Source organism: Clytia hemisphaerica, unplaced genomic scaffold (assembly GCF_902728285.1).
Source record: "Clytia hemisphaerica strain Z4C2 unplaced genomic scaffold, Clytia hemisphaerica genome assembly, whole genome shotgun sequence".
In the NCBI taxonomy this organism is placed as follows: Eukaryota; Metazoa; Cnidaria; class Hydrozoa; order Leptothecata; family Clytiidae; genus Clytia; species Clytia hemisphaerica.
Window position 1 is genome coordinate 86,493 of NW_027103354.1, and position 22,058 is coordinate 108,550.

Sequence of the window (22,058 nt, forward strand, 5' to 3'; positions counted from 1 at the left end):
ACTTTAAACTATATCCAAACGTAAGCCACATTCATTAAGGCTCCTTTCCATCAGCCATTTTGTTTAGAAATGAACCTGCGTTTTCATTTTCATTTTGTTTATCTTTTTTTGCAAGGTCAGCTTTTTCCATAAATTATGCGCGCGCATCGAAAAATATCACAAACCCCGCGAAAATTCTGCTCAGTGACTGGGCGCGTACTGACCAATTAGCGACACTCGCATATGCAGGGACAGATATCCCTGCAGACGAGTTACTTGAACCAGACCGTAAACCTGAGACAAAATATTAAAAAAACTAGACGGTGAAATAGTTTACGGTCTGGATATCCAGGCTAAGTTAAGTGTAGCTTCGACTTACACCAACAGAAGTGACTGTTCATACTTATTGACTTAAAATCTTTGAAAGACTGTTTTGAAAGTTGCATTTTTTCACACAGATTTTGCTTGGATGTTTTCTCAATTTTGTTCAAGATGAAAGGCCCCGTACTAGGGCGAAATGAGTTACGGGGATGCAGTACGGCAGTCCCAACCTCGTCCCCATGACGATTTGCTTTTTATATAGGATGTAGCAAATCGCCCTGCGAAAAACATTAGTATTCCCTTTGATCTGTTGTTATTCGCCGACACGGGAAATTATGGCTGAGTCGGCATTTTCTTAAAAATGGTAGCCTTCGTCTTCTATATGTTTATATACATGAAGTTCTAAGCGATTTCGCAACTTCAATATAGTTTTAAATGTCTGGGCATTTGGAATGACAGTCAGAATGATTGGTACAATACCAGATTGGATCACTTTTGGGTAGAAGTAAGAACATGTATTTTCTCAAATTTCTTATTATATTGTGGTTATTTTTTTGTCTTTCATCGTAGCTCTGAACCACTGGACACCTATAAGATTAGTTATCTAAAGCAAAAGTTTAAACAAAAAAAATCTGTTTATTCCCAAGGAACTGTAATCAATTTGCAATTTCGTCATGCAATTTCATGCAATGGCAGTTAAAGTCAAGAGTAACGTACATTTGCACTGCAAATAATTGCAGTATAAAAATAATTCTACCTAAATTGAGGGAGTTTTTTGACTGTTAGTTATTGGTTCATATAGTGCGGAAAGGGGTCTGATGAAAATAAAATGACCCCTCCTTCTTGGCATCCCTACTAACCTTGAAAAATGCCTATCCCCCAAAGGATTTTGAACAAAACTAGACGTTACTAATCGATAAAATCGATAATTAATCGATTGATTAAATATTGATTAAAAACATATATAATCCATATCGATTAGCTAATCGATACTCACAATTTTTTAGCACTCAATTAAATTATCACCATAAATTTTTAATCGATAATATCGATTACAGTGTTAATAATTGACAATAACAATTAACATTAATATCGATATAATCGATAACGTCAACTGCTCTAACTTGGGACTATCTGACAAAACATGGGACGACAATTCGGCCAACATTTCACCGAACCTTCAAAGTCATTTGATTTGAGTTAATGAACGGCGTATTAAAAAATACACAATTTCTCTTTTGCACCCAGTAGGTGCATGAGTGTAATATCAATGAAACTCGGCTTAATTATCTAATTGATATAATCGGTATCTTATATCTGATTGATATAATTGATACTCGCAATTTTCTAGGCGCCAATTATTTATCGATTATCGCTTTTAATCGATGTTTAATCAATTAATTAATTATCGATTAGCTATATTGATTTTAGTCGATAATCGATTATATCGATTAGTAACGTCTGGTCAAAAATAGCTAACAAATATACAGTATGTGATGTGAAATATATTCTTTAGACAGAGTCAGAGAAAGTGAAATAATAAACTTCTTTCTTCTTTTTAACTCAGACTACTGTAACAGTTTAACAGAAAACTTCCTTTCATGAAGACCAAATTTCATAACAGTGCTTGAAAATAATCTACAATATATATGTAGTACATAAGCCATCCCCCTCCCTTTTTATCCCCCCTTTTTGATGAAAATTTCTGACTCCCCCTTCTTCATGCTAAATTTAACTATTTGTGAACTGGAGATCAATTTCAACTTTTTAAATGGTGAAAAATTCGTCGTAGACCCTAAAAAATCAAAAAAGTTTAGGGTTTCAGGATCTGGGGTCGCTGAGTTTTGGACGTCCTGCACCTGTCGCGAGTTGGGACTCCAGATTACATTTTATTTTTATTGGGCTATCGCAGAGGTTTTTAAAAGAGTTTGTATTTTTGTGATCGTTGTGCTTATATTTCTAACTATCTATTGGTTTGTTGGTTCTCCTTTTTTCACATAAAATTCTCATTTCTTGACAGAATTTAGGATTACTGTAGTTTATTACCGTGAGTATCACAGCGCGAATAAATCCGAGCTGTGAAGACAAAGTTTTTTTTTAATACAAGATCTTGTATAAAAACGCTCGCAAAGTAGATATATTTCACAGTTTGGATTCGTTTGGCTTAGAGGAGGTTGCGGATCATGTCTAATTTGCTTTTTCAGAAAAATTGTGAGAAATGAAAGGCGGAACGATTATGTCAGTAGGGAACTTTGCGATAGCTTGCTAACTCAACTAGATTTTCCTTGCAACTGTACCTAACTGACGTACGGGTCAGATCAGTGAGGGCAATTTTTCAGTCCCTTTTGATAACATTTTCATACTTTATGATAAAGACAAAAGACCCCGAGATACCAGGCTCTTTTAAACCACAAACAAGAAAAACCTTTTTATCGTTTTATACTCCTTCTCTTCATAAAAAATATCTCCAGATTATCTTTCAAGGATGAAGAGTGAACCGTCCCTATTTTTCATTTTTTTAAATGAACAGCATAAGTTTAAAGAAACAATTTTACTATGAAGCAAGATGGAGCACACTCATTGGATTTTAAATTTAGCACGAGTTGTTGCGATAAACAGACTGTACCTTTAAAAGGTTGGTGAGTTAAGTCAAACACAGATTTGATCTGCAGCGTCACGCTTCACCTTGTCTTAATAGATGAGTCAAATTGAAACAACTATCGCAAAACAAACTCTCTGGTAGTTTTTCTTAACTTTAGAAAAGAAAATACCCTATTATGGCACACAAATTGAGTGTTTTATTCCCTAGGAATGGGGCCCATAGAAATTCTTCAAACGGAGAAAAGTTTCATTCAATTTGTGATAAAAAAAGCTGGGCGATTTTATTCATTCATGCCTGCTGTAATTCTAAAATATTAAACGACTTACCCTTTTTTGCAAGACTTCATCGTTGAATGAATGGATCACTATTACTGGAAGTAAATATTCTAACTTCTTTATCGCAAACTGTACTGTATGTAGTAGTGTCAAGTGTAATAAGTTTGGAATCGAATCTAAAACATTTCCTCTCCAACTCCTCCAGGTCCAAAGCAAATTTTGAGTATTTGGATCGAGTGAAACATTTGCATCAGGGCTATGGGTGTCATTAGAAGTATTCACCCTCCTCAAAGATTTAGATTTTCTCAACTTCCACAACAAAATATCCAGCTAAATATTTTTGTCTAGCACTAGCAGCACAGCAGAACTTCAGCAACTGACTGCACTCGAGAAAAAAAACAGCTTTACAGTAGCTATTCTTCTATTGATAGATCCAATATTTCGGATCAGCCAGGATAGATATATGACAAAAAAACTTTTTAATCAGTTTGATCATATCATCACGTCCCTATCTCACTTTATTTTTTTCACTTGAAATTCTTTTGTTTTGATTCGATTTCTGTGTTATTTTTCTTTCTTTCGTGACGTAATTGTGTTCTGCGTTTTAAAAACAAAATTCGATGGACTATTTTCGAACGTTTTGCAATGCAGCGCCTTCCGATTAGAAAACCCAACCTCGTCCTCAGAGGTTAATATTTTCTCTTTGAAAACTTGACCTCTGATACTCAGGGTAGTAGTTTATATATTTAGAAAAATTCAAAAAATAGAAAAACTGTATGGTTAAAATATCTCTTTTTATGTTTTATTCTTTATTTTAATATTTTTACTGTTACAGTAGTCTGTTTTGCTATGTATATTGGTATATACCCTAATTTTGCTTGTTCTATAAAAGGCCAAGTGTTTTACAAAGTTTGATGTGAATTTTTTTAAATTGGTAGTTTTGTCTTTTTTATCTATACTGTATATTTTATGTTTATATAGTCAGATGGGGTAAAAAAGGATTGAGTAGTTTTGCTCATTGCTAATTGGTTTAATGCATTGAGTATCAAAAACTAAATTTGCTATCAGTCTATATCATTGACTTATTTTGAAAGAATTTTTGTATTTTTGAAAATGAGATGATGAACACTTACATTTTCATTTTTTGGATTTAACAGATATAGAAAAAACCCTATAATATACAGTATTATGTTTTTATATTATAACTTCATCTTATTTTATTTGATATGATAATTTCTTTTCTTATTACCCCCTGCTGTGTTAAGCTTTTATTGCTTTGGACAGTTGGGTCTATAAGAAAATCTTCTGTTTTTTGTAGGTGTCATTTTATAATACAATCATAATATAATCTATATAATATAATAGATAATATATATATTATAATCCAATCTTACTAAATGTAAATTTTTACTTTATTCAGAAAGTAATAATAATAATAGAGATGTAATTCTTGAGCCAGGAAATTCCTTGACTGATTTGGTAAATCAGATAATTTTCAGCTATTTTTTTCCTTTTTATTTGAATTGAAAGTATTAATATGTATAGGCAGTGGTGCATCTAGGGTAACCTCCCATACTCATGATTGTTTTTTAAGAATTTTTTTAAAGGACCAATACGAAAAAAACAAGAGATACCAAAATAGAAATAAAAATGTCAGAAGTAAAAAAAACACCAGATACTCCAGTTAAAATAACACTAAGGACTCCAAAGGACGTTTGCAGGTTATGTAAGGAACCTAACAAACAGTTCCAAAAATTATTCTCCAAAATAGGAGAATCGAAGAACCTATCAGTTATGATTAGGAGCATTGTAGGGATTGAAGTGACGAAAGATGACCTATTACCACTACAAATTTGTAAGACCTGTGAAGTTTTTCTACAAAAAGTTTGGAATTACTCCAATTCTGTCAAAGAAAACCAATATGAACTGCAGCAATCACTGTTAATCAAAAGAGGTATGGTATCTTCTCCATCAACTCAAAAGCCAAACAAAAAGATCTGACCTTCAAGTCGAAAGTCGCTAATTTACATCAGTAATATGTCCCAAAACGACAAAAATAACATTGATTCCGTCACCAACGACTCGTCTCTTTCTCAAGGCAACAATAACGCCGATTCCATTGAAAATGAATTATCCTTGAACGACAACGACATTGGTTCCAACACCGATAACGTACTCTTAGATAGCAACAACGTTGACATCGATTTCGTTAATAACGACATTTTGAATAGTGATTATAGCAAAATCATGAGCGACATAGATAGATTCATCATGCCAAAAACTGTGTAACATGACTACACCTTCCGTTTTATACAACAAAGAATTTAGTGGCATGAAAGATTTCGATACTGAACCTATCTGGGAGGAAATGAAGAAACACCCGCTGCTCATTGACGTTTTGATAGCTGCTTGTGGAAAACAAGAAAACAGTAGTAACATTAAATTAAAACTGTGCTTCATCTATTCCATCCTTATGCAGACTAGATAGCATAAGTTGATTCTGTATCAAAGGGTCAAAACTATTCAGATGGCAAGAGGAAAATGTAGCAAAGAGGTATTTTGCCGCATTTCATTTTTATTTTTGAACATATTGCGCTAGTTCCTTAAATCAATAAACAAATGTGTTATGGTAATCTGTCTCAAAAAATTCTCTTTCTTGTGTCTTGTGCAACATCACTACTGAAATCGGAACAGACCGATTTTCAGTAAAAGACATTGACAGTAAGTATTATTGTTTTTCAAATATTAAACGCTAGCTTAAAAATCAAGTTTTAATTTTTTTAGCTGCAGAATACCTTCAACAAACTCGGCGTATGCTTGTGTCATCAGATGAAAAGCAAATTGCTTGATCTGATTGGTGGGCATTTCAGTGACAAGGCCGTTGAAGTCATCAAGAACAAGGGGCGACTTCGTGGTACGTCTGACAACTGGGATATGAAGATCATAGTAGCAACGCGAAAACTCCATAAAAATGTGGATCTTCATTTGATGGCATCTAACCTAATTGCAGACAGAGTCAATTCTGATCATCTTGACAACACCAAACCAATTCACGACGACATTCGTAAACTAAGCCGTAGCGTTTTTTCCTTAACTCAAAATGACTGGAAAAAATACAAAGAAACAGCTTCGATCCTCATTGGAAGACTATTCGTAAAATATTTTCCCAAATTCGCTCCTATGAAAAAGGCTCTTCCAGATCACATCAAGCATGACCATAGTGAAGAAATGTGCCAAAAGTCGATTATCGTGAACATGCCAATCATCGACGCGAACGAAGCTAAATATTCTGATTGTGTAAAAGCATTACGTCAGTTTGAGAAGTGGAACGCTGAGGTTTACCATAGAGCCGGTAAATTAGAAACAATTCCAGAAACTACCGAAGTTGATATCCAGGAAAACCCATCTGCGAACCCTGGACAAACATATGCTCACACCGTTTTTACTTCTGATGATCCTATGAAAGATATGAAAATGTGCTATTCTGGTGACCAACTAACACGAGTCCGTTTTGCTGGTGCAAAGGATCTGTTGAAAGGAGCTCATACACCCACAGACAGACTGGAACATGCATCACCCTTTAAGCCAGTAATGTGGCATACCAAAGCATCTCTTTTACAATACGCTTATGCTAAGCTCTACGAAGCAGACTCCATTGATCAAATTGGCACTTTAAAGTTTTTTCGTGACAAATTGAACCGAAAGAATGCAACTCCAAATAAATAATAATAATAAATAATAATGCTATACAAGTTCGCAGGCCACCGTGCGAGCACATGGGCCTCTATGAACCGCTCTTTGTTCGGTTTACAATTTTCTTAAAATAGAGTTTTTTCCTAGGGCTCCCCCTGACTTTGAATTTAAAGTTTGCATCCTTTAGTGACGTGTTCATTTCTTTGGCTTTCATACACCACTCTTTGATTATCTTCCTTTCACTTTTCGTAAGATCTTCTGTCACACGGAAGGGCAATCTTTCTCCTTTAGTGATTGCTCTTAACACTGTATTTTTGTCTTCTTCGTTTGCAAATCGGACTCTTATTGGTCGATAGCGTTTTTCATCTTCCTTTTCCTTCGAAGATTTTCCGATTCTTTGAGTTTCTTCAATCTTTATATTCCTTAAGCTTAGTTTCTTAGGTAAGACTGTTTCATTTAGATATTCTTCGTCGTAGATTTTTGTTGACTCCTCTGAATCTTCAGTGGATTCGCCAACACCATGAAGAATTAGATTGCACGCCGTGGATTGAATCTGTCGTTCCTCCTGTTTTTCCCTTCGAAGTACGTTTTCTATGTTTTTCTCGATTTGCCTCGACGCGACTGCTGCGTAGCTTTGTGATCTATTTTCTCCTTTCTTCTCAACGATGTCTTCCATCTTCTTTTCGATCGTTGCCATTCTGGTCTCAAAGCTATCCTTTATTTCGCTGATCATTGTATTAACGTCTTTGGACTTCAGTTGAGTGATTTCTACGTCCTGGGCTTTCATTATATTTTCGCAAGCTTTTATCTCCTTTCGGAATCCTGAAACTGTTGATGTTTCACATGAATTGACCCGTTCCAATAGATCAGGGGTGATCACGACACAGTTTTGACAGACAAAAGCTCTCGATTTGTATGTTAGACATAACTGGATTTGATAGACGGGGAGCTTTGAACAAATGTAGTGTACGATTCGATTGCACTTTTTACATTCAAGTGTGCCTTTGGATCTTCCTTCTTCACTTGTAACACATTCAGATGGGCTGCAAAGGTCGTAAATTGATGCTGAATTCGGTTGTTTTCGTAGATTTTCCTGAATTTTCTTCGCCATCTTTACATCTTTTAACAACACATGAATTACTAAATAAAGTACTTGACTCGTATGAAGGTTCGGAGGAGCTTTTTCTGACCGTTGGTAAGGGCTATATTTTAACTGCCGCGCTTGACTTCTTTGGGATGGAATCAATAAAAGACACTCCAACAAAAAATAGATTTCCAGAGAATTTTCAAAGCTCAAAAGAAGATTAACGAAGAATATTTTATTGACGTACTGGGCAAATTTACAGACGTGTATATTATGCAGAAAGATTATATTAGGGGTGACCGTTCGAAAGATTATTCATATTTCCTTATGTTTATCACGGTAATGATTTTGCAGATGAAAGATACTGCAAAAGAAGGCGATGGAGAGAGAAATTACATTCACCAAAAGCTATTGCTCGTTGTCTTTCGATCATTGGGAGCCTTTAGCAGATACGCAATCGAGATGTTTTTGGCTATTGCTCAGCAAGAATGCTTATTAACTGAAAGGCTTGCTTTTGAATTTAAGTGGAGCTATTTTGTCAATTGGAGAGGTGGCGCTGGCCACAACATGGAGGAAGATTTGGCACAGGAAATTTCCAATAAAATCGGGAAAGAAATGGTTAGATCCATGGGGCCGAACAGACCATCCCTTCAATCAGCAGAGTGTGCAAAGCTGTCAATGGGGTGAAAGAAATTGTTGAAAACTTCGAAAAATTATGTGGCCAGAAGCCATCATCAGTCCAACACTCCAAAGTCAACGAGGATGACGATTTAATGGAAGTTATGGAAGATGTCATAAAAGTTGATGCATTCTCCCATTCCAACGGAAGACAACATTCCAGCTTTCCCGAAATTCGTGCATCACCTCAAAGATACCTCAGTCTCATCGAACACAACAAGTGGTTAGAAAAAAAGAAACATGAATATTACGTTCCGACGTCCATTTAGGAATATGTGCTATTATTATTTGATTTTTTCGGACCGTTCTCATAAGGATATCATCTATATTTAGGAATAAATATCATTTTAATTCGCAGAAAAACTTTTAACCCTTTGCATCCTCTAGAAAACTTTTGTCTAAACGCTCTAAAGAAAGCTTTTAATCCTTTTTGAAATTAAACATTCCAGTTGAGTTAATGTCATGACCATTACATTTTTGGAATTTCGTATTTTTTCGAAAACTTTGAGTGGGCTTAAAAAATCTGATATGATATCTAAAAAAATTAATAAATTTTTTTCATGGAGCTTGGTTAGCAATCAATGGAGCGTACTTTTCAATCTCTTTGTAAATATTTCCTGCTAAATTCTCGTCCCAAATGTTGTAATCCATCAATAAATCTATTTCAGATTGAACTTTTTCTATTGACAACAGTAATTCTTCCACCAATACATCGTTAAAATCTGGTTTATCTTGTAGAAAATAAGGCGAAAGACTTTCATATTCCTTCCACTCTTCAAAGATTTCATTGATTCTTAATGCAAGTTCTTGCATATTTTCGTCAGTCAACTCTCTGTAGATTGCATCAGTTTGCTCACAATCAATCGCAATGTCGACGATTCCATCATCTAACCTTTCGGAACAAACTGAACAGCACGAGTCTTGTGATTCAAAAGGATACCCAAAGTATTGAAGAAGGGTTTTTCTTAAACAAACTTGATCATTTTTACAGTAATCTCTCATTGCTTCGTCCAATTTTGTTTTATTTTTCGAAATATCCGAATTGTTGTAGAACAAGGTAGCCACTGACTTTTGACCTCTCCTGCCAGCACGACCGATTTCCTGAGTGTATGATTCGATATTGTAAGGAGGCCTAATGTGAATTACTTGGCTTACAGAGGGGGCGTTGACTCCCATTCCAAGAGCTGTTGTCGCAAATACAACCCTCACCTCGGGCTCTGTTTTAGAAATCTCTTGGATTATTTCTCTCTTCATGAGTGAAGTTTGTGGCGCATGAAATTGTAAAAACAACCTCTCTGTTGGGGTCTGTGATGATTTATTGCCAAATTGGTCGGATCCTAAAACTTGTTCAAATAAATTATAAGCGTAAGAGCAATATTTCAGCTTCAAGTAAATTATTGTCATTGGATAATTCTGTTTCATAATTTTTAACTTTTTGGCGATTGGGAGTAGAATCTTCTCATAAGAATCAAAAGCCTTGTCACTTCCTCGCATCACCTTGGATAGATAGACATTTCTTCGATTGGGATTAACCTTGATTATTGTACAAGATCGAAAACATAGGTCTTTTTTCAATTGATCGATTTTCATTGGTGGTGCTGTTGCAGTGAGTGCCAGTACAGGTACTGATGGAAAGATAGATCTCAATGCAGAGATCTGTGAAAAGTCTTGACGAAACTCTTCACCCCTGGAAGCAAAAGCAAATTAATAATCATTTATATGCAACCTTTACACTGAATACCCTCAGTCCAAATGAGACCCTGTACTGTAACTGTAACTGTAACCGTTAGAGGATGCAAGCAGCCTACTGAATCACTGGATGAAAGATTTATTATTATTATTATTATATGCGTTCGAATGAGATTATAATCATGCTAAATTTGAAAAAATGTTGTGAAATGAGAAATCTCCACACCATAGATTTTATGAAAAAAGCTTACCACATTTCAATGCAATGTGCTTCATCAACGATAATTGCAGCAACCTTTTCTTGATACACTGAGGTCTTAAGTAATTTTCTACCATCTTCACTAAGGAACGATTCTGGATGAGCAAACAAAATTGATATATTTCCATCGACGATACGTTTTGGGATTACAATTTTTTTGATTTGCAATCATTTTTTGGGAATAGCGTATAAAAGTCTGATTTTTCGTCACATTCTGTGTTCAATACATCTGCTGAAATGCTTCGTTCGTTTAAATCCTTGATTTGATCGTTTATTATAGAAGTCAAAGGAGTGATAACTAAAACAATATTTCCAGTATTCGATCTTTTTGGCAACACAAATGGTGATAGGTGGAATATCAATGATTTTCCAAAGCCAGTTGGTAAAACTGCAATAACGTTGTTTCCTTTCACAAGTTCTTCAAGACATTTCACTTGTTTCGGTTTTAAATTAAAGGGATATTTTTCTGAATAATTGGGAAATACTTTGTCAACAGATTTAAGTAGATTTAGCCAGGCAGGGCTTGCCTTTTCCTCCATTTCATTACTTTTTGTTATTTTTATTTCAACTGTAAGTAACAAAACAATGTTATATTACGTTTTTTGAAAACACGATTTTTATAAGCTTAAAAATTCATGATAACACTAATTTGATTGTCGAACGTAAAGAATTCCAAAGAATTTATCGATTGACACCTGAAAGTTAACATGAAAATTATAAAAAATTATACATGATTTCTCTGTTAGAATTCCGAATTCAATCAAACAGAACATACATTTTTATTGCAAAATATTCTTTTCAAAGTCACCCTCCTAGCATTCTATGCGATTTTAGCCCTGTTATTAATTCCTGGAAAACGGTTTTCGTTTTATGTAGCTTTTTGTAAATTTTGCGTATATATAATGTGATATATAATACATTGTAGATAATTTTATCTTTTTGTCAATAATAAATTTCTTTTTATTTTCCCCTTTGCGAATTTGACATTTTCAAAGGAGATCATAAAAGAAATCGCACATTGACATGAGAAAAAATCAAAGATTTATGATAAATCTAGAGACAACAAACTCAGTAAAAACACTAAAGTAAAACTGATCTGCCTGAAAAGATGATTGAATTTTATACCCTCTCCTAGGAGAATGGCCAATCAGATCCATGCAATTTTAATTTATCTTAGTGGTACAGGTGGTAGTAAGGATTCTTCAGACTCTCTTCTACCACACATTTATTTTTCAAATAAGCAACCAGGTTGCTAAGGCTCGTTCCCTCAAATCAGCTAGCTTTTTAAAAGTGTTTTAGATAATCTATCCATGACAGACATACGCCTTTGACCCAATAAGCATAAATATGGTACAAATTCAGGGGTGGTAGAAGTAAATTTTTCAGAAAAAGAGCTAGAATGCTAAGCAAAAAGACTCACTGAAATAATGCGCTCGAATTGTAATTGTTTCGGAATCTTGAAAAGCAAGTATTTTACGTGTTATCACTTTTGGGAATTCTCAAAGAACAAATGATAGTTGAAACTATAATGGATTGACATTTTTCAACAAAATAATTGTAATCGATACACTCCATAACATAAAAAAACATGATTAAAAAGAACGTGTAGATATGACCTGACTGATGTCCTAACGATATCAAAATTTAAAAAAATCTACCTTAAGGGAAGAAATTTTGGCGGACTTGTTTGAAATCCACCAAATTAATTTCCCAACAAATTTGACTTTTTCGGCCAACCGCCAAGTTTATCCTAGTATTCTTTAGCTTCAAAAGAACGTGTTCACTGCGTGCTTTCTCAAATTATTAATTGCCAAGAAAAAATTCATTCTTTGGTAAGACTCGCATAAAAAGGTCCATAAAAAGGACAATTGAATGAAATTGATATAAAGAAAAATCCATAAGGGTACACGGTGTAAGAATATTTTGGAGAAAACAAGTAATATAATATTTTCAACTCCCGTTCAAAATTAGTCCAGGGTCTGGAGCTCAACTATTTTTTGCCTTTGATAATCTGATGGTGGAAAAAATAGAGAAAAAATAGTCCTATCGCAGCGCCATCATTCAAATCAGAAAGCGAAGATAGTATACGGCAGACTTTCTGACTGACTAATTCAAAATAGTCTACCCTGAGCTTACTAAAATTATTCTGGGGATTTAGTTTGACAGATTGATTTTATTTGTTAAGAATTCTAATTTATGGCAACTGAGGGATTCAAATTTTATTCAAATTTGGTCTTCAGTATTTTGAAGATTTTCAAAAGATTTTCAAAAATTTTTACCAAGTCAGTGTACTAGACCATAGGGTACTAACTTGATTTTTGGATTTTTTTCCAAAAAAATTAGACCACCACCCTTTTTAGTACACTGTACTAACTTTTTTTCATGGTTGTGGCTTTGACACCACCCTTTCAGTACACTGTACTAACTTTTTTTCACGGTCGGGGCTTTGACACCACCCTTTTAGTACACTGTACTAAAACTTTCTTCCACAGCCGGAGCTTTGATACCACCCTTTTAGTACACTGTACTGAGGTTTTTCTTTAACTAGATTTTTATTACCACCCTTTCAGTACACTGTTCTAATTTCTTCTTGGCCAGATAAGTTTAATTGCCAGCATATACAAAGGTTTTGAAGCATTTTGCTAAGAAAAGCACCAAAATAAAAAAGGAAAGATTTGAATATTAAAATACTTGAATCCTTACAAACAGTACAAACACTGAAACAATGAAACAGACAAAGCAAAGTCAATCAAATAAGTGAAATTAGCTGAAATTAGCTCGTCAAAACACTCAAAACCAACTTTGAGTTATTTCCCTTCTTGTGACTTGATTTCTGATTATCTGGCAAGCTGTAGCAGTTTTTCTTTTTTGAAAAATAAAAATAAAAGACTTAAAACATTGTACACAAACTGAAACGGAAAATCTTTTATCAAATGTAATATTATACAAAATATATAAAAAGGTGCTTTCCCTGTAAAATTTTATAAAATATCAAATTTTGAGGTAAAATTTGAGAAATTTCAAAAGATTTTGCCCTGAAAGGGCAAAAAAATTCGAAAAATTACACTTTAAGGGTCGCTTTTCAGCCAAATTTTTCCTGCACTGTAAGGGACCAATTTTAGAGACCTGATTTTTGGCCGAACGTATGGTCGTTTTCACCCGGTGATTTCACTTATATACAGATTTTTTTCAATTAACATCAATCCAAAAAGGTTACTAAAAACATAAAACAATAGAGCGGATTTTTTTTAATAAAACTTGAAAGCTTCGATTCGAACGTTTACACAAATTCTTGTTGTTGCCATAATGTAGATAGGGCCTTAAAGAAAACGTAAACAAGATTGAACTTAAGGCCAGTCTCCACTTGCGCATGCTGCGAATCTGAAACAAATCCAAACCAATCAAGTAAACAGGAAACATTGGGAGAAAATCAGTGTACCAATTTGTATAGCTTAACCAGCCTTGACTTTAAGGTCTTGGACCAGCTTGGACCTAGCAAATTAGGGAAAATATACATGGGAATTCACTGGGTTTGTGTGTTTTTACCATGAAATTAGTACAATGTACTAACTTCTCAGTGTGTATCAATTCAGAACACCAACCTTTCTAGTACACTGTACTAACTTTTTCATTGTATTTTTCTCAGAGGACCACCCTTTTAGTACACTGTACTAACTTTTTCATTGTATTTTTCTCAGAGTACCACCCTTTTAGTACACTGTACTAACTCAATTTAACCTAAAAAATACACCACCCCACCAGCTATGGGCCAGTACACTGACTCGATACCCCCCCCCCTGCTGGGTACTACTTCATTTTTGCTGTAAAAAATAGGGACACCACCCCTAAAATCTTAAATTTTACAGATTAGACCAAGAGAGGGGTACTATTGTTAGTTTTTCAGACTGAAAATTTACAGATAATTCAAGCAAACTATCAATGATGGAGTCAGAAGCTTTCGTCCTTTGATTCTCATCAACACTTCTTGACCATTTTGGAAGTTTTGTCTTCAAAAAAATCAAAAAATTTCTCAAATTAATAAAAAAAATTTGTCGATTAAAAAAATTTCAAATCAAAAAAATTAATATTTGAAAAAAGTCAAAATATTACAACAAACTACTTTTTTTATTGAAAAACAGCAAAAATCTGTGAAAAAGTACCCAAATATTATCCTGTATATACTTGCTTGAAGAGTGAAAAATGCACACCCCCACCCCAAAAGTAGTACCGGGTACTAACTTTTTTGAAATGCAAAAATAGACATCACCACCTAGCTATGTAATGGGTCAGTACCCTGTGTCTGTACCCCCCCCTGTGCAGTTTATACTGACGAAAATTTGAAATCGATTGTATATAATCACTTAACCGCACACATTACAAGCTTTAAATGACTTTTATTCTTATTTGCATGCATATCCCCCCTGAAAGAATTTCACGAAGACAATCTCCCTTCAATCAGTTTCAATAAGGTGAAAAAATACCATTTCGGCACATATTTGTTTTCAATGGTCACAAGAATAGTCTCTCACTAAAAAGTAATTACTTATCATTCCATAAACACAAAAACAGTATTTGTTCACTATCCTCAAGGGTTTCTTGCTTTTTCATTTTCATTTTTCATTTTCACAGCACTTGTCTGCAAAAGTAAATCAAATATTACTATATATACTACGCAACCTTATCTAAGCCAAAAGCTGAAATATCTAATTTGTAGAAATAACATCTAATTCAGTCTATCTAAATGTCTAATTTCTAGAAAAACCCTATTCTCTTTACAGGTTTTTATTCAAGCAGTGATACTCCAGGTGCCCGCACCCCAATTTGGAGAAAATTGGTATTTTGGCACAAATTTACACTAAATTTTTTGGGGTTATTTTGACACAGAGACCACCCACTTTTGGTCTTCTCACCAGACTGTACCCTTATGATAGGCCTTTAGGCTAACGTTAAGTTCTATTGAATAAGGGAAATTACCTCAGCACAATACAAATATGTACACGAGTTGTTCTCAGTCAAAACAGGATAAATTATTTCATGACAGGTGACAACAGCAGTCTATGCTCGCTTACCCGAGCCGCACTGATGAGAGACGAAACACGTGTCAACAGCTGTAATTTTATACTGTGGTGATTAGCTATTCAATGGACCATCCTGATCACCTAACGTCTATCATAAAGGTTGGTGAGTCCAGTCTAAACACAGATTTGATCTGTAGCATCACGCTTCACCTTGTCTTCATAAATTGAAGAACATATAAAGGCTACCTTTCATTAATATCATTTTTTAAAACAATTTATCTCAAAAATAAAAATCACATGGCTTTTACACAAAATCTCCAAGTTTTTAGAGGAACAAATTAACAACTCCAACTCCTGTTCTTGTTCGGTTTTTACCACCTCTTTGATATTATAGATACATGGACATATGAAAAGTGTTGAATGACTTCAAGTACTTCAAGTATGAAAAAGCATTTTGGATTTACCTTCTTATATACTATAAACCATCCATCATCTGTATGCCTCCTTCTTCCCATTTCTACCAGCCTGGTGCCTGGCTTATCAATCTTTCCATTACCATTGGCATCAGCCATTTTTTCAACTTTTTAGAGGAGGGCGAAAAATGCATGAACAGAAACTTATAGACCCTTACAAACATCTTCCATCGATGAGCTAATGTTTTTCGATTAAGGTATGTGATTGGTTCTTAGTAGCTGTGACGTCAATGCAACCACGGTAACAGCAGAAAAAAATTATCTTCCAGAAAATGAAAGCTTGCGAAAAAATAGTTGAAATCCAACTTTTTTTTCGCTGACGTCAGCGAATTTCAATCCTTTTTTGCCAGGGCGATTCGAAACGACCATCAAAATTATAAAAAAGTGAGAATCAGGCCCTGGGAACGAGGTTGGGTTTTTCCGGCATATTTCCGGCATTTTCGGCCGGAAAAAAATTTTTCCGAAAATTGGGCTCTGTCACATTTTGGGCATTGCCATTTTGCATATTTTTGCCAAAAATCAGAAAAAACTAATGAGCCAATCTCGAGAAAAGCTGGTAACAGCAGACGGACGAACGAACGGACGGCGGACGGACAAAGGTTAATTTATAGGACCTCAGTGGGGGAATTTCTTAAAACAAAACGTCATAAAACAAAAGATCTGACATTATTTGATTATTTTCAATGGGGGAAAAAATCGGGGTTAATTTCCCACCGGGACGATATTTTGGACAATTTTTCCAGTGGGAGGGGTTCCCAGTGGGGTTGTGGCTGTGAGAAGGGGGTGTGCTATCAGTAAGCATATAAAAAGCTAATAATACGCAGGGAACGAGGTTGCTGGGTTACCAGACTCCTCGCTGCAAAATCCTTTACGCGGTCTTGCAAAATTCCGTAATCTAAACCTTTCAGATGTGAAAATCTTTCCCAAGATAGCTAACTCGAAAACTTGTGCGCGAAAAATAAATTCCTAGTTAACTAACTCAAAAAAAGGTTTTGTGAAAAAAAATCCGAGTTAGCCAACTCGAAAATTTTTTTTGCGAAAAAAAAGATTCCAGTTAATTCTAACTCGAAAAATCTTTTTTGGAAAAGAAAAATCCAGTTAGAATTGAGTATACGTCATAATTTAAATTTTTATGACGTCATAATTTAGCTAACTCGAAAATTGCTAACTCGAACTTTTCTAACTCGAATATACGGGCCTCCCTTCAGAGCTTTACCGTGTCGGAAGAAAATTTCTGCATCTGGGAGCCAGATAAGGGTAAACCATAGGCTACGATTTTATGTGAAATACCTTTGGTACAGGGTAATATACAAACTGTCGACCATCTACACTGTCGAACAACTGGGCTGTCGATTATGTGAACGATCACTTGTTCGACGCCCACTTGTTCGACATTAATGTCGAACAAGTGGGTGTCGAACAACTATAGATTGTCGAACAAGTGGGTTGTCGATCAAGTGGGTTGTCGATCAAGTGGGCGCCCATTTGTTCGACAACCCACTTGTTCGACAATTTTACGAATTTGTCGAACAAGTGAGTTGTCGAACAAATGGGTTGTCGAACATGTGACATATCACCAAATAATCGATAAGTAATCGATGGATTAGATATCGATTAACCGATAGAATCGATAGGTAATCGATACTCAAGATTTTTTCAAAGCTTGATTATTTATCGATCATTTTTGTCATCGATTGTTTATCGATTATAGATCGATTATACTTCAATTAAATTAAGTATCGATTAAAAATCAATCGGCTATCGATCACAGCTTTTGATCGATTACATATCGATCAAAAATTGATTAATCATCGATCAAATAGTTAATCGATCAACTATCGATTTGTGATCGATTATTTATCAGATTTTAGGGAGTGGTACTTTAATTGGATTAATTTTCGCCATTTTCGCGAGATTAAATTTCTCGATTTCTCGAATTTTCGCCATTTTTGCGAAATTAAAAGCAACATTTTTCGCTGATCTCAATTGGGATGTACTTTTGAATTGAATCCAATCCCCTGGTAGCATAGGGCCTACAAAAAGCAACTACACTCATTTTTTTTATAAGCATACGGTAAATTCCGGCTGAAGCATTCTCAAACCCTCTGAAAGGCTGAACAAAAAAAACGTGATCGAAGATAAGTAAATAATTGATAAGTAAGCAATGCATGAACAATAAGTAATCGATGATTGTTAACAATCGATACATGATTGATAAGTAATCGATAGGTTGTATGTAGTCGATATGTGATCGATAAGTAATCGATAACTTGGAAATAATCGATCGCTGATCAATACTCAAGATTTTTTGAAGGTCTGATTACCTATCGATTCTATCGGTTAATCGATATCTAATCCATCGATTACTTATCGATTATTTATCGATTACTCAAAATTATCGATTATATCGATTAACTACGCCTGGATAGTACCATCAATTCGGGGGGGGGGCACTCCAGGTCCAGGTAAAGTGACCTACCGAACGTGCAGCCCTTACTTAAGGGTAGGTTTTTTGGAGTTTGGAAAGTGTACTGTAAGGGTGTAAAATGTGAGAAAATACCAAATTTTGAGAAATTTAAAAAAATTTTGTCCTAAAAAGGGCAACAAATTTCCAAAAATTTCAATATAAGGGTCGATTTTCAGTCAAATTTATCCTGCACTGTAAGGGTCCAATTTTAGAGACCTGATTTTTGGCCGAACGTACAGTCGTTTTCAAAATCGAGTGCCCCCCGCCCTGGGATCAATTGAATGTGTGATTATTCGATTGTAGAACGACGAAACTTTAATCGAATGATACCCATTTGGGTCGTTATAGGCTATGGCTAGCCATTCCGGGTTTGCTTGTTTTTTATTTGACGCTTATCAAAATCTTCAATTTTAGGTCAAACTTTGACAAGCAATTGTTCTTTGTGTAGTTGAGCTTTAAAATTAATTATTTTTGAGTAATTTAGAGTTTTCTTTTAGCTTTCCAACCATATATAATATGCAGGTGTAATATTCTATACTTTTGTTTAAAAATTCGTTCCAACTAAGGCCATTTTTAGAAAAATTAGATCTGCGGGACACAAAAAATTTCACAACTCATCTTTGATTTCAAAGCGCTGCGAAGGAAAAAATGTTCAGACAGTGAAACTTTCCATATTTATCAGAAAATACCTGAGAAATCCAATGGTGCTACTTTCTGAAATTAATTCTTTCATTAAAGTTATAAATTTTTACTTTTCATACTTTGGCAAGCATTTTCAGCCTGAAAATGAGGACTAGAATTATAGAGAGTGATACCACTGAAAAATTTGACCATTTTTTAGCCTAAAACAGTTATTTATATGCCATGGGGAATTTTTCCTCCACAGCGCTTTGATTTCAAAGATAGGTAGGTTCAGCAATTTTAGCTTCCGCTTTATAACGTTTTTATTGTTTTTTGCAATGCAATGTCTTCTTTTTCAAAAGAATGTCTTTTCATTTCTTCCTTGAAGTGTTAGCAAGCAAGCCATTACAAAAAGAATTTGATAAAAGTCTGCAGTCAAAATGAAGATATCTGGAATATCTTGACTCAATGCAAAAGCTTGAATTTTCAATTTTCGCAGCATATTTCGGTGCCATTTCATATGCCATTTCTGGGCTAAATTGTCAACCTCAAATGTCTAAAAAGGTGCTATTTTTAGCAGAACCAAAATCTCAATATCTCCGGAACCGCTTATCATTAAGAAGTGTATGACCCCTCATTTTTTTTCTTTTTTGAAGCTCTACAAGGTGAACTAGGTTTGATTGCCACCAGAATAGTTTCAATTTGACCCTGGAATGGCTACTATGGCCAGTGTAGCCTGGATATCCAGGCTGTAAACTATTTCACAGTCTAGTTTTTTATATTTTATGTTCTGGTTTACAGCCTGGTCTCCCTAGAGCGATTTGCATTCTCTTTAAGAGAATGCAGTCCGCTTGCGTGCGCTCACTTTGCTAAAACCGTAAGGGCCAATCTACACGGCATTGAGCAATTCTAAAGCAAAAATAGGATAGTCTTCCAGTTGCTAGTGAAGATAGGGCTTTCTGTTACATGAAAACATGAAAAAGAAGAAAACAGAGGCAAGTTCATTTTCCAAGAAAACATGGTTGGTCATGATAATGCATGCAAACTTTTTTAAGGACTTTGGTGTAATCTTTGGATGTTTTAAATAGTTTTAGATCTTGTAAGACTGCTTTTTATTAATTTCTGTTTTGCTGCCCTGGGTTGGCTAGGAAACATGGGTTTTCACTTTCATTCTCTAGGGAGACCAAGCTCTATAATTTTAGAACTTTGTATGTTGAGGTAAATTTAGTTTTTTCTAAAATTTTGAGCTTGGATATCCAGGCTATGGCCAGTGCCACCAAAACGTTTCGCTTTTTTTCAAAATGTCTGTGACCAAGCTTTTAGGATTGATTTTGGTCAATTTGAGGGTGCTGATTCGGAATTTGAATGTTACCAAGCTTCAAAACCCGCAGTTTTTGCGTAATTTGTGATTTTTTGCGTTTTTAGGCAAAATTGTAAGCCCCAAAAATTCATGATTTTGGGAGGGGTCTTCAAAATCAAAAAGGACCTAGTATACCATGTTGATAGAGCTCTTCAAACAGTGTAGACCTAAAGCTCTAAAACAACATGTAATAACATGAAAACCAGAATATGATTCTTCGATGGGAATCAAAACTATAAAGTGCACTTACAAACATCAATTTGTCAGATCTAACAAAATTAATAACCGCACTGTCATCATTGACAATAAAACAAATGATTTTCTTTCAAGAGCCTTGTAAACATTCCAACAACTTCCATCTAAATTATCTATCACAGCTCAGTCTACCATTTTTAGTGCGGTCCGAGGATGTTAATGTTAATGTTAATGTGTATATTCTTTAAAGTCGAAAAAAGTGTACAAATATGTACTAGCTTTAAAGCTAATAGAGTTCGACTGCCTATTTACAAAATGATTCATTCATCATCATCTGTAGACGAATAGTCTACATCATCTGTTGATGCCCAATCGCTGACGATTTCTTCTGTAGTGTATTTTTGTTCATTATAATTTGAAGATATATTTGTTTGATTTTGTAATTTTTTAATGATTCGTAGTTTTGTTCTTGGGCTCCCTCTAACGCGCCAGTTGAAGTCTTTATTCTTATTGTCTTTGTTAAGTTTCTTTGCTTGTTTGTGCATCTCCTTTATCTTTTTCCGTTCGTTGATTGTGAAATCTTCCGTGATACTTACCTGAAAGAAACAAGTTTCTTTCAGCATTTGTAAATTCTTCATGATAAGATCTTTGTCATGCTGACTTTGTAGGGTGACTTTAAGAGGACGGGCGTTTTTTGTTTTTCTGTTTCCTAATCTGTGGTGAGTAACATTTATTTCTGGAACATTGATGTCCTCCAGGAGTTCTCGGAACCAAAATATGTCATATTTTTCCCCATTTTCTTCTTTTTCCTTATCTGGGCCTGAATATTCGAGAAGCCCGTGAACGATGATATTCAGTTTTCTAGAGTCTATGTCTTTCTTTTCACTTTCTTCCTTCCGTTTTTGTTGTTCGGCAGATCTTAAGTCTTCTTTGTGCTTTTTAGTAATTTCGGCGTATGTTTTCTTTGATGTCTCCGTCATTATTTCTGTTGTGTGCTTGATTTCTTCCTTTATCATGGTTCTTGTCTTTTCTTCCATTTCTTGTAGCTTTCCTGCCAGAAAAATTTTGAGATCATTTTTGATGGAATCACGGGTTTTGGTGTTGGTGTGTGTGTGTGTGTATATCGGTGGACTTGTGTCTTCTCCAAGGAGTTAGCTCCTCTAGAGGAGCGTGCTCCTCGCCAGAGCGATCGACTTGGACGGGCATTTCGTTAGTAATGCCAACCCTTCCCTCTGTTCCTCTTGGTTGAATAATTCGTCTTTTTCGCTTTTGGTGTGTGTGCATCTAAGGAACCAGTGTTCCAGATTGTGTTCTTCTCCGCTAGTACATTCCGTGCATATCGGA

At 34.9% G+C, this 22,058-nt stretch overlaps 1 pseudogene; it reads right to left on the reverse strand.

Moving 5' to 3' along the window:
• Positions 1–9,190: 9,190 nt before the first annotated feature.
• LOC136820670 (ATP-dependent DNA helicase RecQ-like) lies at positions 9,191–21,694 on the reverse strand (annotated as a pseudogene).
• Between the last annotated feature and the right edge of the window lie 364 nt (positions 21,695–22,058).